General features: G+C 39.0%; 1 long non-coding RNA gene across 1 annotated transcript; it reads right to left on the bottom strand.

Annotated features, from left to right (window-relative positions):
- Window positions 1–5266: 5266 nt before the first annotated feature.
- On the bottom strand, window positions 5267–12081 carry LOC311260006. Its single transcript, XR_014622963.1, has 5 exons — window positions 12008–12081; window positions 10903–10974; window positions 9837–10039; window positions 7103–8825; window positions 5267–5559 (listed from the first exon to the last, which is right to left on the bottom strand). It is a non-coding gene; the product is annotated as an uncharacterized lncRNA (long non-coding RNA).
- Between the last annotated feature and the right edge of the window lie 1215 nt (window positions 12082–13296).

Here is a 13296-nt window from a genome sequence, read left to right as displayed (position 1 = left end):
CATTGATATTACTAAGAGTTATTTTCAGTAAAAAAAACGTATCCCAAAGCAAAACTGTAAGGCAGTGTAATCTGTCGCTGTGAAACATGAATAACTGATGATTATATTTTGAAAGTATAAGTGAATTAAGATTCGCTTTCATCTGCCGTATCAAATAATAAGAGCTCACCTGAGATGACTCCCAGGATGATGAACTGTATCACAGCCTTTTCCATTTCATCTCCAGTATCAAGTATGACAAGAAAAAAGAGCCTCACACTACTTCACCTTCCCTTTACTAACTTAAGAATAGTGAATGCTGATTTCGGTTTATGAAGGTTGTACAAGGAAGTGCTGTGCAGTGTCAATCTAATTAGCCACAAAGTCCACCTTGTTGATCATTAACAATGTAGTCATGGAGCAAGACTTATAAAGATAATCAAATATCTTAAGCAAGTTTTGGGAAGGAGTGATATATTTTATAAGTCCAAATAGCAATGGCTTCACAGAGGAGATCAGGCTCCTGGAGTAATCAGCAATATTTTCTGTGCTGACTGTGCTTAAGTCATATACTGTGTGAAACATACGGTACAAAGGTATTTTTAGCCATATCATTACCCATAAATAAGCTAATACAAACACATTTACACCACAAGAGGGCAACGTCTTGCAGTGTGTTTCTCTCATCATGCAGACAAGTTGTAACTCAACATGTAGGTAACTAAGATGAATCAATGAAGATTTTCTTTTCTTTTCTTTAACACTTTGTTGAAAAGTTATTAGAGTTATTAGGAGTTCATGTAAAGATAATGAGCAAACCTCAAGATATTGATGCCTACTATCCATGTGTTTGTGACTGGAGTCATAGTGCACCATGTCTTTTGCTAATACATGAGTGGAAATCAAATGTATCAATTCAAGCACACACAATAATAGGATATACTTGTATATACAGCTTTATTGAATTACTATACAATCTCATATCCACAGTTGCCAGTGTTTTGACACCATTTAAACAACAGTTACATATTCCACTGCTGTTAGAACCACATGATATAGACAACATTATTATTCAGGGCTTAATTTAATGTCTTATTCCAACCAAATATTTCTCCATTTTCAAAGTTAAGGTTGGACACAATCAGAGATCAGGAGAATATAAATAAGATAAGGCATACACTGTTAAAATGCACAAAGTACACAAAACATATATAAAACAGACAGTTCAATGCTTGAAATGTCATCACCATTATGTCACCACTGTGTTGTAAAAGTAGAACAGGAATGTTTTTTAACTCAACTGTTTTGGTGCAAAAAAAGCCAGTGTACATATTTTCATATGGATATATTTTATATTAACAATACATTAAATGAAACAAATTACTGTATTATCAGCCAACCCTGCAGCTCTACAGAGCTTTTTATCTCGAGTTTGAAGAAATTTCTCTCATAAACAACCATGTGATGAACCAGATGCTTGTTTGTGGCGAAATAGATATTTATATGTATGAAACATTGTGCCTTTATGTTACATTTTGGTTAAACTTCCTCAGCTCAGCTCAGTGCTTAGAAAGAGGAGCGGGCATTCATTCTCCTCCTCGGCTTAGTTCTGGTGAAACCCCGGGTCTTTCTAGTACTCTTGGTACGCTGTTACAATGCGCATAAACCTTCAAACAACCTAGCTGATAAGTAACAGTCCTCATAACTTGAGCCTCACAGCAGTACTTGTGATTGGTTGAATAGCACAAAACCAACCACTCTACACCCTCAAACTTCTTTCTCCTCCTTGTCCTCTCTTTTCACTCAGGCTCCTCTCTGCTGGACCATTGGCCGCCCAGGAATCTTTCTCTCCTGCCAGTCAGGGCCACACACAGTGGCTTGATCCTGATCATCGCCCTCTTAGGGCCCCCTTATGCGTCATTGATCATTTATGTTTTAAGCTGTGCTTTTGTCAACAAAAAATTTACATAATCTTTCATTGGCATGTCCTCTTCCAGGTCACCATGGTGGAGAGAAGGTTACATGGCACACATGCCACTTTGGGACACCGCCAGCTGTTAATTTCCTTTTTTTGTCTTCACATATAGTATTTTATAATCTATATACCTGAAAAATTGTCATTGTGATCTGTATAATCTGTTATATATGGCTATATAAATAAAATTGGCTTGACTTGATAAACCCTCTAATTGTCAATTAATTAAAGCCACTTATTTTGCTGCGTCTCTAAAAATAACACGGCTATATTAGTAATTCTGTTACACTTGAATTTGACTGTAAAACCTAAATATAGCAGAGAAATAGTTTAAATTCGAAACACATCAGTGTGTCTTCTTTTCTTGGTGCAGGTGAAGGTGTTTTTGTTGTGTGATCACCTGCAGGACAAAAAAGGATTACAAGTGATTCAAGAGCTGCTATTTTGATTGTCTGCTACACTGAGTGGACAGTAATAGTGAGCCTATAGTACTTTTAATAGATTCAAACTAAGATTAATTTCATTATTTAAATTATATTAATCTTCATTTATACCTTATACCTTTTCTCTAAATCAGAATAATGAGTTAAAAACTTACCTTAAAACGGAAACAAAGAGTTGATTTAAATGTTCTCATACACCATAGAAGTGTCCTCATACACATGTTCTTCTACTTCTAGGCAAAACAATGATAACATCTGATTATTCTCATGTAAAATGTATGTATATATATACATATATATATATATACACATACAGTATATATACAGTCTGCAAGATAGTCAGATCAAGTAAATACTAACCTTTTTGACCAGATTGTTGTGGAGCTTTGTTGTTGATTCTAAATATTAAAAATAAAGCAATAATGTGGTCAGCACCCAGATGCTAATCAAAATTAAACAGTAATATATTTTGTGTTTGGGTCATTTGTAAATACGATTAAAAATGAAATTTCAACATTTTAATATTAGATTGTTTTCTTATATGAACTAATGTAGTAATGATGCAATACAACAAACACAATTCTTGAATCTCTTGTGTATTTCTGACAACAGAAAAATAATTAATGTGCTCAACAGATTAATTTATTTTCTAACTATTAAGTTAGAATCCGGACCCGAGATAGATTCATTATTAATTGTCAAGAATCTTCTAACCTGAGATTCTTAATAAAAACAAAATGGCTTCATGGTTACATCTCTCTACTTACTTTTTTTTACAGACGTAGTACCCTCCACCAGCAGCTCCTCCAAGGACGACCAAACATGCAATTACTATTCCAGTGATGCAACCAGCCGCACAGCCTGATGTTTCGTCTGGGATGACTTAAAAAAAAAAAAGGGGGATAAGAACATGATTTTTACAACATTATCCAAACAGGAACTGTCTAATCATACCTATTGATACAAAGCATACAATAACTTCTTCCTTTATCAAATAAAAATCTGTACAGTGAACAACATCCTCTGTCCTTAGACCCTCCTTATGTGATTTCATAGCCAGATATAAATACCTATTTAATTATTGTCACACCTTATTAATGAGTGGTTCTGACTTTTTATTTGGTTGTTTGTATCTTTTTTAGTTACCCCATTATGTTCTGCACAAGATATGAGAAATCCCTTTTCAACCTTAGAATCCAGTACAGTGGGGAAATGACACAGAACACAGGATAACAACCAGAACTTTACCAGAATATGACCTTTTTTTTTTTTTTTTGTATCCTAATTACGTAATCCTGTTACATGTATTCTCCCAGCTGGCACCAGACGTCAGCTAGACGTCATATAGACGTTGCCCTCTTACGTTGAATAGACGTTGGTATTTAGTTGAGAATGAAAATCGGGTTAACGTCTAAACTTAACGTTGATCTGATATCAAAATCCAACGTTGGGCAGATGTTACATTTTTATATTAAATCAACGTCGGGTTTAGACGTAAACCCGATTTTCATTTTCAACTAAAATATAACATCTATCCAACGTTGGACTTGGATATCTAATCATCGTTGGGTTTAGACGTTAACCCGATTTTCATTTTCAACTAAAATATAACATCTATCCAACGTTGGACTTGGATATCAAATCATCGTTGGGTTTAGACGTAAACCCGATTTTCATTTTCAACTAAAATATAACATCTATCCAACGTTGGACTTGGATATCAAATCAACGTTGGCTTTAGACGTAAACCCGATTTTCATTTTCAACTAAAATATAACATCTATCCAACGTTGGACTTGGATATCAAATCAACGTTGGCTTTAGACGTTAACCCGATTTTCATTTTCAACTAAAATATAACATCTATCCAACGTTGGACTTGGATATCTAATCAACGTTGGGTTTTGACGTCGACCAGATTTTCATTTTCAACTAAAATATAACATCTATCCAACGTTGGACTTGGATATCTAATCAACGTTGGGTTTTGACGTCGACCAGATTTTCATTTTCAACTAAAATATAACCTCTATCCAACGTTGGACTTGGATATCTAATCAACGTTGGGTTTTGACGTCGACCAGATTTTCATTTTCAACTAAAATATAACATCTATCCAACGTTGGACTTGGATATCTAATCAACGTTGGGTTTTGACGTCGACCAGATTTTCATTTTCAACTAAAATATAACCTCTATCCAACGTTGGACTTGGATATCTAATCAACGTTGGGTTTTGACGTCGACCAGATTTTCATTTTCAACTAAAATATAACCTCTATCCAACATTGGATTTTGATATCAAATCAATGTTGGATCTAGACGCCTACCTGACTTGCATTTTCAACAAAAATATAACATCTATCCATCGCTGGACTTGGATATCTAATCAACGTTGGGTTTTGACGTCGACCAGATTTTCATTTTCAACTAAAATATAACCTCTATCCAACGTTGGACTTGGATATCTAATCAACGTTGGGTTTTGACGTCGACCAGATTTTCATTTTCAACTAAAATATAACATCTATCCAACGTTGGACTTGGATATCTAATCAACGTTGGGTTTTGACGTCGACCAGATTTTCATTTTCAACTAAAATATAACATCTATCCATCGCTGGATTTTGATATCAAATCAATATTGGGTTTAGACGTCAACTCTTTTCAATTACAATATAACATCCACCCAACATGTGAATTTTAAGTCTAAACGACATTGGGATTTGACGTCATCCCTTTTTTCGACAAAACTCCAACATACATTATATTTTGATGTCAAACCAATATTGGAGTTTGATGTTTGAACTTTTGTTGGTAAGTATTCATTTAAGACACTGTTTAGCTGTATGGGTAAATAACAAACTGGTTCACAAAAAGGCTTTTTAATAAAACATTTAAGAATGTTTAAAATTTTAACATTTAAACAAAATTTTAACACATTTAACATTTAGGGAAAACCAGTTTCAACATTTAAAAACAACAACAACAACAACAACAGGACAGTGCACAGAGGTGGAAGTAGAATAACAGTCACTGCTGCATCTGGCTTTTCCTGCCACCTCCGCCCACCCTGTCTGGGGCATATTTAAGGCAGAAGGCAACAGCCTCGGAAATCTTCGCCTCCGTTTCCTCCTCCCTTCTTGGAGTCTTCAGGACACTCTGTAAGAAATATTTGAAACTTCAGAGTACAGGACAAGTAAGGCAACAGTAAGAGTAAGGCTGAATTCCAATTCTTATTTTCATCCCTGCCCCTACCCCTAGCCCTTAAAAGGATAACTACCGTTTTTTACAACCTGGACCTTATTTCTAGCAAAATATATGGTCATTTACTCACCCAGATAACTTTGGTGTCATTTGAAGTCGTTCAGACGAAATTAGATCCAGCGTAGCGCCGATATATCCATATAATGCGAAAGACAGGGCACCGACACACAGCCTTTATATAACGCATTATCTGCCACGAAACTAGTTCATTTCACTAATATTTTGTCATGATACGCTAGCGCCATTCCCCCCTGAGTCCGGGATCGTCCGTCATCAACATCCGGGGTCAAACTAGCAGTAGCAGCTACAGGTAAACAAGCCGGGCTGTCTTGGATGCGCGCGCAGCTCAGAGACGACATCTTCCAGGTCAGAGGTAGTAGGTCAACCTACAGACCCCGGATGTTGACAATAGACGAGCCCGGACTCAGAGGGGAATAGCACTAGCGTATCGTAACAAAATATTGGTGAAATGAACTAGTTTCGTGGAAGATAATGCTCATAGAGGCTGCACTTCGGTACGCCGTCACTCGCATTATATGGATATACCGGCGCTACACTGGATCTAATTTCGTCTGAACAACGCCAAATGACACCAAAGTTATCTGGGTGAGTAAATGACCATATATTTTGCTAGAAATAAGGTCCAGGTTGTAAAAAACGGTAGTTATCCTTTAACCCTTGCCCCTTGAAACAGAGCTACAAGGGGTAGGGGTTGAAAGTCAACCCCTACAAATTGGGACACCCCTTCAACAATCACATAGGTCATCAGTAGTCTCCGTTGGCTTTCACATAAGCAGACATGACAAACTTTTGCCACAAATCCTGTATTCAAAACCATGTTAACTTAATAAAATTGAATGCAGATGGATCGGTTCATTGTAAAACATTTATTGATGTAAATGTGGTGATTTATGTAGGTAGACTACAGAGCCCCCAGGCAGCGCTGCTCTTCTGTCCAATACACACATGAAACTTCACTTTTAATTCAAACAAACTAATGCGACTGCCACAATTCTTACATTTCATCAATGAGACCAGCACAGACCTGCCAACCTTGAACTTGAACAAATTACATAATGGTGAAACGTTGCGGTTAGCCTACTTGTAAAGGACATCAACATAGTGCATGTTGGTTTTTGGGGGGCGTGGTTTCTTTGCCTGCTGCGGACATACCCCCAGCGTCCTGAGGCAGAGAATGCTGCTCATTTATTGACAACTTTGATGCATAATTTTTTAGTCCTTCAAATTTGACATTGTGGTTAATGATGTTTTCCTGTGGTATTTTTAAACTTAGAACATATTTATTTTTGGCTTCCTCAGTCTTTAACGTACAATTTAATTTCAAAGATCTGATATTGCAAAATAACTACTTTTGCCTTTTTTTCCTTTTAACACATCAATAAGCAGTTCCTCTATATGTTTTATACTATATACTTACTTGCTTCTGGCATTGGGTACGGGGAGTTTTTTTTCTGTACTGGAGTGGTTGATGGTCCTCTTGAGAGAGACAGAAGATTGACCCCTCTGGTCTTCTACAGTGGGCCGAGTTTTCTGGGAAGCTACAAGAATCAAAGAAAATGTAATAGTTAAGCCATTTTTCAGACTAAACTTAAGACAAATAATTTCCAAGGTAAATTACTTTTGCAGTTAAAGGAGCTGTATAAGAAATGTACAGCAAGTTATCATAAAATCACTCAATGTCACCAGAGACTAATCATATTAATTTGAAATACTGATCTATAAACAGCGAGAATATTCGCATTTGACTGGGACCACTGAGCTGCAGCTACAGCTGGGAGATAAAATTATTTATTTATTTTCAATTGAGATTGCGATTTAAGATCGAGTTCCATTATCGGTTATTATGCTCATTTTCCTTGATATCACACGGTAGAAATAAGCAGCTTGTCTCTCTGCCGTCTGACAGGCCACCTTCTGTTGTGAAGCCAAAGCGAAAGAAGTACAAAGTTAAAGTTGGAAAAGAGGGAGGAAATGAGGTGAAATGGAGCTGATTGTTAATAAAGTGATGGTGAACGTGTGTAACGGTTCATGAGACGAGTCCAGCCCGGTCAGGTCGCCTGTCTCTGGCATGGATTAAAGTTCTCCGTCGCTACGACGGATTTCCTTCATTCAAACTTCATAGAGGCGACTTGTGAGATCAACGTAGATCGTAGGAGAACTGTTGGCTGATGATTATTGACAGATTGTCACACTCTACAGCCAATGGTATCGTTAACAGCGTGTGTGCGCCTGACCAATGACAGTGCAGTGACCCACACAGGGCGGGATCTCAACACGGAGCGGCGCTAAAGTTTAGCTGCTTAGCTAGCAAGGACTTGTCGCGCTGCTACGTTATCAACCGAGTTTAGTCAGCACGTGAGAACTCATCTGACACGGAGTCTCCTGTTGTGTGCTACATGTGTGAAATAACAACTATAGTCTGGACTTTGTCTGCAGTGTATCTGTGTAAACGGCTTCATTCAGCGTCTCTCCCTCTTCTCTGGCACCGTGAGTTACCATGGTTACAGGAACGCCCTGAAACTTTATAATGATGATCAATAAGAAGTTTTTGGTTAGTTTGACTGTACAGAGTCATGAATGTTGCCGGATTGTAGCTCAATGCAGACTGACAAGGCTGCAAAAGTTGCTGCTTGTATGATGTATTTTTCTGTTCAACGATAAGAGGCTCACTTTAAATAATAATAATAATAATAATAATAATAATAATAATAATAATGATGAGAAGAAGTAGAAAAATAGCGTACTGAAAAGTTCTGTAGATGGTTGATTATTTGAAAGAGTAAAACTTGAGAAGCTTGGCAAAAATAAAGACACCGTTTGATTATACAGACACACATACGGGGCGTAGTGTCCAAGTGGTGATGTGAAACAATAACCTGCAGATCACAGATGTAGATGTAGCCTACTGCTGCTTCATCCCTCTGACTGCAGGTAGTAACTAATGCAGTCTAACATGTTTTAGAGAGACATGATTATCTTACTTATACTTATCTTAGACTACTGTAACTCCCTCCTCTTTGGTCTCCCCCACAAGTCCATCCGTAAGCTCCAACTGGTCCAGAATTCAGCTGCTCGTATTGTCTCCAGAACTCCTTCCATCAATCATATCACGCCCGTTCTTCAACAACTCCACTGGCTTCCTGTCAAATTTCGCATAGACTTTAAAATCCTGCTTCACACTTTTAAGGCCATCCACAACCTCGCCCCCCCATACCTCTCTGACCTCCTCCACATCAACATTCCCTCCCGGGCACTCAGATCAGCCTCCTCCATCAGCCTCACTGTGCCCTCTGCCCGTCTGTCCACCATGGGGTCCAGAGCCTTCAGCCGCTCTGCCCCCCCCCTACCTCTTCAAACTCTCATACTCACTTTAAGTTGTCTTCCACCTTGCAGTTTTCTGATTTTATTTTGTTTTTATTGCACTTATATGTGTCCTTTGCTTTTTTAAATGACTGTTTATATGTTGTGTAAGGCGACCTTGAGTGCCCTGAAAGGCGCCATAAATAAAATGTATTATTATTATTACTTTAAGACCGACTGTGTGAGTGTGCAGAGCAGAGGTTAGCATGTCGCTGTCTGGCAACCTTGCGTCTGGGGGCGAGGGGCAAAAACAGTTTTGGCCACAGTCTTACATACGGCTCCTTTAAGTAAAACTTCAATATATCCACCGAATCTGGTCCATCAGCTCCTTTCCTGTAGCAACAACCTGCAGTGTAATTCTGCAACATTACAAAAATATAGTCCCGCAAACTACAGGGAGAGACGGGAGTGGATTTTCATTCCTCTCCCATCACACTCCCATGAATCAGTTTTTAATTTTTTTTAGCTAGTTCTTCCACCAGTTAACTGCAATGGTCGCTGTCTGCCATTGTATGTTTTGTAGATTTGTACTGATGTAAATATTTTGACAATTGGGCCAATACCGGACCAGTTATAGCCAACAAAGTTTTGTGCAGCAGCATAGCCAACTTGGTGACATCTATTTTAATCCTCACAACCATTCAACTGAGCGTTTCTTTTTCTGAGTTTAAAATAGGTACACTACTTTTAATTGTGAATCTATAACATTAGTATAGTAGCATACCACTGTGTATGGGTCCCTATCCTGTTAGGGCAGAATATTTATGTAAGTGAATTAAGTCCTGAAGAACCTTTTTTTGGCCTGGTAGCCTGAGGTGTGGAAGAGGGCGGGGATTGCAATCCTCTGGAAAGATCCTTTTCCTTGAGACTGGAGTGACTTCTAGGATTGGAGAGATAGATTGACTTGATGGTGTTGACAACGATGACAAGTACGCCTAAGACTCCCTCTCTTGAACACGTTGCAGCTTCCTTGGAGGAGCAGGAAGCTCTAGCTCTGTAAAAAAAAAAGATCTTTTTTTTTTTAAGCAAAGACAATGAAGATGAACAATATATTACACGCAATATTACATCCTGCTGTGAGTGTCAAAGTTTAAAATCACTAGTGCAGGCAGATCCCTCTTGTGTTCGTGTGTCGCTCGGGCGCTCAAAGCAGGAAGTAAATACCGGTGTGTATCTATCGCGAGTCTTGTTCATCTTGTCCGGCACGGCTTCCGTAGTGCAAACGCTGTGAGGGAGACTCGCGTGAATGCGGAGCATGCCTCCAGGCAGATATAGCATAGTGACTGTTTAGGCTAGAAAAATGTACTGAATGAGGTCGTTTCGAGTAAACTCTGGATGTGGCTACTTCAGGACACTTGGATTGCAGCGGACAAGCAGTATGGAGGAATATTACAAAAATTTTTGTGTAGTTTTATGGACCTTTTCCTCTCGGCCACAATTGACACTCGTTATATGGATTATTCCGTCGGAGGGTACCCCCGCGGGTCTCCAGCTGCACTTTGAGGAATAAGAAACTACACCGGAGTTCTCATCAGCATGAGGGTGAGTCGATAATGACTGAATTTCGTTCTAGAGTGAACTATTCTTTTAATGTCCAACTATCAGAATAAAGTGACAGTTCCAGCAAACATGACTGAATACTTGCTACCTACTGAAGCTTTCAATACCCACACGGGCAGTTTAACAGCCCAGTTTTAAACTGTACATTGTTCCCTCGATATTGTTTCCTCACTTAAACTATGTATCACTGCATCTCTAAAAGACATGTTATTTGTCACATTTGTGCAAATGTTTTCATATCCTCTGACCTCATCACAAGTACTCATTACAGAAGAGGACAAAACAAATACAACCAACCTTCACTTAAGTTGGAACCTTCGCCATCTTCAACTTCCGGCTCACTGTCACTTACTGCACCGTCAAGATCACCTAATTCAAGAAACAAAAACAAAATGATTCTGTTGTTAGGAGCTGCAATTATTTTCATTACTGTTTAATCTGTCATTCACTTCAATGAATTTCAATTTCAGGAAAATATTAAACAGTGTAAAAAAAACAGTGACACAATGAATTCAATCATCACGCGGTTGGGTATTTACATGCGAGATTATAGAGTTTAAATCTAGCGGTCTAAATGACCGCTTACGGCCGTTCTAGTAATGTTTAATTCCGGCCCTTCTGAACTGACACTTTGGTCCAATCAGAAACATAATTTGACCGGATCTAACTCCAGGGTTGTGGAAAGCGCACTGTTATGCCTTCACCAAGATCGATCATTAAGAATAATTGGATCAGACCTGACTGGACTGAACTCGCCACAGTGGCTGGTAAACTGATTCAATTCACCAGCCAGCACACAAATTCAGCCGTATTTGGGGGGTGGCGGGTGCTAATTTCCATCCCTGAATAATGCAACCACATAAAAACCTCTGGGGCTATTTTCATCATTAGGCGATTACATTTGATTTTTTCTTTTTTTTTAAAAAGGCACAGAGATCCGGGGCTATTCCCAAAACATCCGGGCCCAGGTCTAACGACGCGCCGTCCGTCACGAGCAACGGTAGCCCGGTGGTAACGAGTAACGTAAGATGGCTGTTGTGAGCTGGGAAGCTAATGCTAGCGGCGGATGCTAGCCGCCACCGCTAAAACCAGCTCACTCGACGCTAACTACCCTAACGTTACTCTTCGAGGCTTCTGTTCTTGGTGGCGGCCGGGTATCGGTCCGCGGCTACAGAGCCTCACTTGTGCTGTATTTTTTCTTTTTCACTCCTGAGAACTGCTGCTGGCAGGAGGCTGCAGTTGAGCCCGAGAGAAGGGGCTCAGTTTGAATGTTTTAGTTTACAAACGACAATGAACAAACCTCCAGACTTTGTTCCCGCACTTGCATGATGAATTGACAAAAACAGCAAACTGTCATTACATTCACCCACGCATACATGCTCAACATTTAGAAGACACTTACCTGTGGTAATTACCCGATGGCAGGCAGTCTCCTCTGATGTTGTCTTGCCGTCTCCGCGCTTTATGACCCCCCCCCCACGTCGCTTACGCCGGAAGTGACGTTTTTGTGGGCGTTCCCTTGGTTGCCGACTCAATCTTGTTTTTTTTAATGTTTTTGTGGTTTTGTCTGTTACATTTGAATGGGTTTTTTGGTGAAAGTTGATGAATAAATAATAATAATAATAATAATAATAATAATAATGATAATATGTCCCACAGTTCATGGTGGCCTAGAGCAATATTTTGTGAATGTCATGGAAATTACTGTGATGAAAAATACATAAACAGAAAATAATATTGTAATTCAATAATGGTTACAGCTGTACTAGAAAACAAAAAATACCTACTATAGCATTGCGACAGTTTGATGCAAAGAACATCAGAATCAAAATTTGAATCATGACAGCACTATTTGTGATTCAAATCAAATGGATCAAACAGTGATGTGTTTAGAATCATGTGACTGTAATCATCAATCAACACAAAGAGTTCATGCCCGAGGCATCCCGAATTCCTGTACTAGCACTGCAGCCTTGGCCTGGCCTGAGCTGGCTGCTGCTGGAGCCAACTTGGCCTGGTGGTACTAATGCTCAAGCCTAGTTTAGCCTAGCGGTAGCTGCTGCTGCTGAAGCCTGAGTTTAGCCTATTGGTACAGTAGCTGCTGCTGCTGAAGCTTGAGGTGTAGCTGGTAGCTGGCTGCTGCTGGAGCCTGAGCTTGGCCTGGCGGTAGCTAGATTATTTTTTAATTTTTTAAAATAAAACAGTCCCATTTAACCCTATCCCATAACAGCTGCACCAGGGTTGAAGTGAGATCCACAATATCTCCATGACAGTCCATACAGTTTTACAAGCTCATCTCCTCATGCAGGGCTCTGTGAATGGTGATATGCAGTTTGAACTGAAGGTGCTTGTAAAGATGCAATGCATAGGCCCAATACCACACATAGTGATCACCAAAACACAGCAGAGCTATCAGACTGTATTTTAGTTGGATAATTTTATTTTGAATGTGACTGAAAAATTCTTTTTCTAAACTCATTCTGGTAACACTGGTTATAGGTCAGTTATGAACAGGAAATGTAGTTCACAGTTTGTGTCAAGCAAAACAGGCCGACAGTGTAAATTGTAGATGGAGATACACTTTAAAGAGATTCTCTTGCTTGATGTTAAAATGTATCATCCCAGATACATTTTCACATCAAGGGTTTTGAAAATATTTAGCTCATAAAACACATCCCCAGACATGCATGG

This window comes from Pagrus pagrus (assembly GCF_965226575.1).
Source record: "Pagrus pagrus genome assembly, chromosome: 7".
Classification (NCBI taxonomy): domain Eukaryota; kingdom Metazoa; phylum Chordata; class Actinopteri; order Spariformes; family Sparidae; genus Pagrus; species Pagrus pagrus.
Note: the sequence above shows the minus strand (reverse complement) of the source record. Positions and strands in the feature narration are given on the sequence as shown.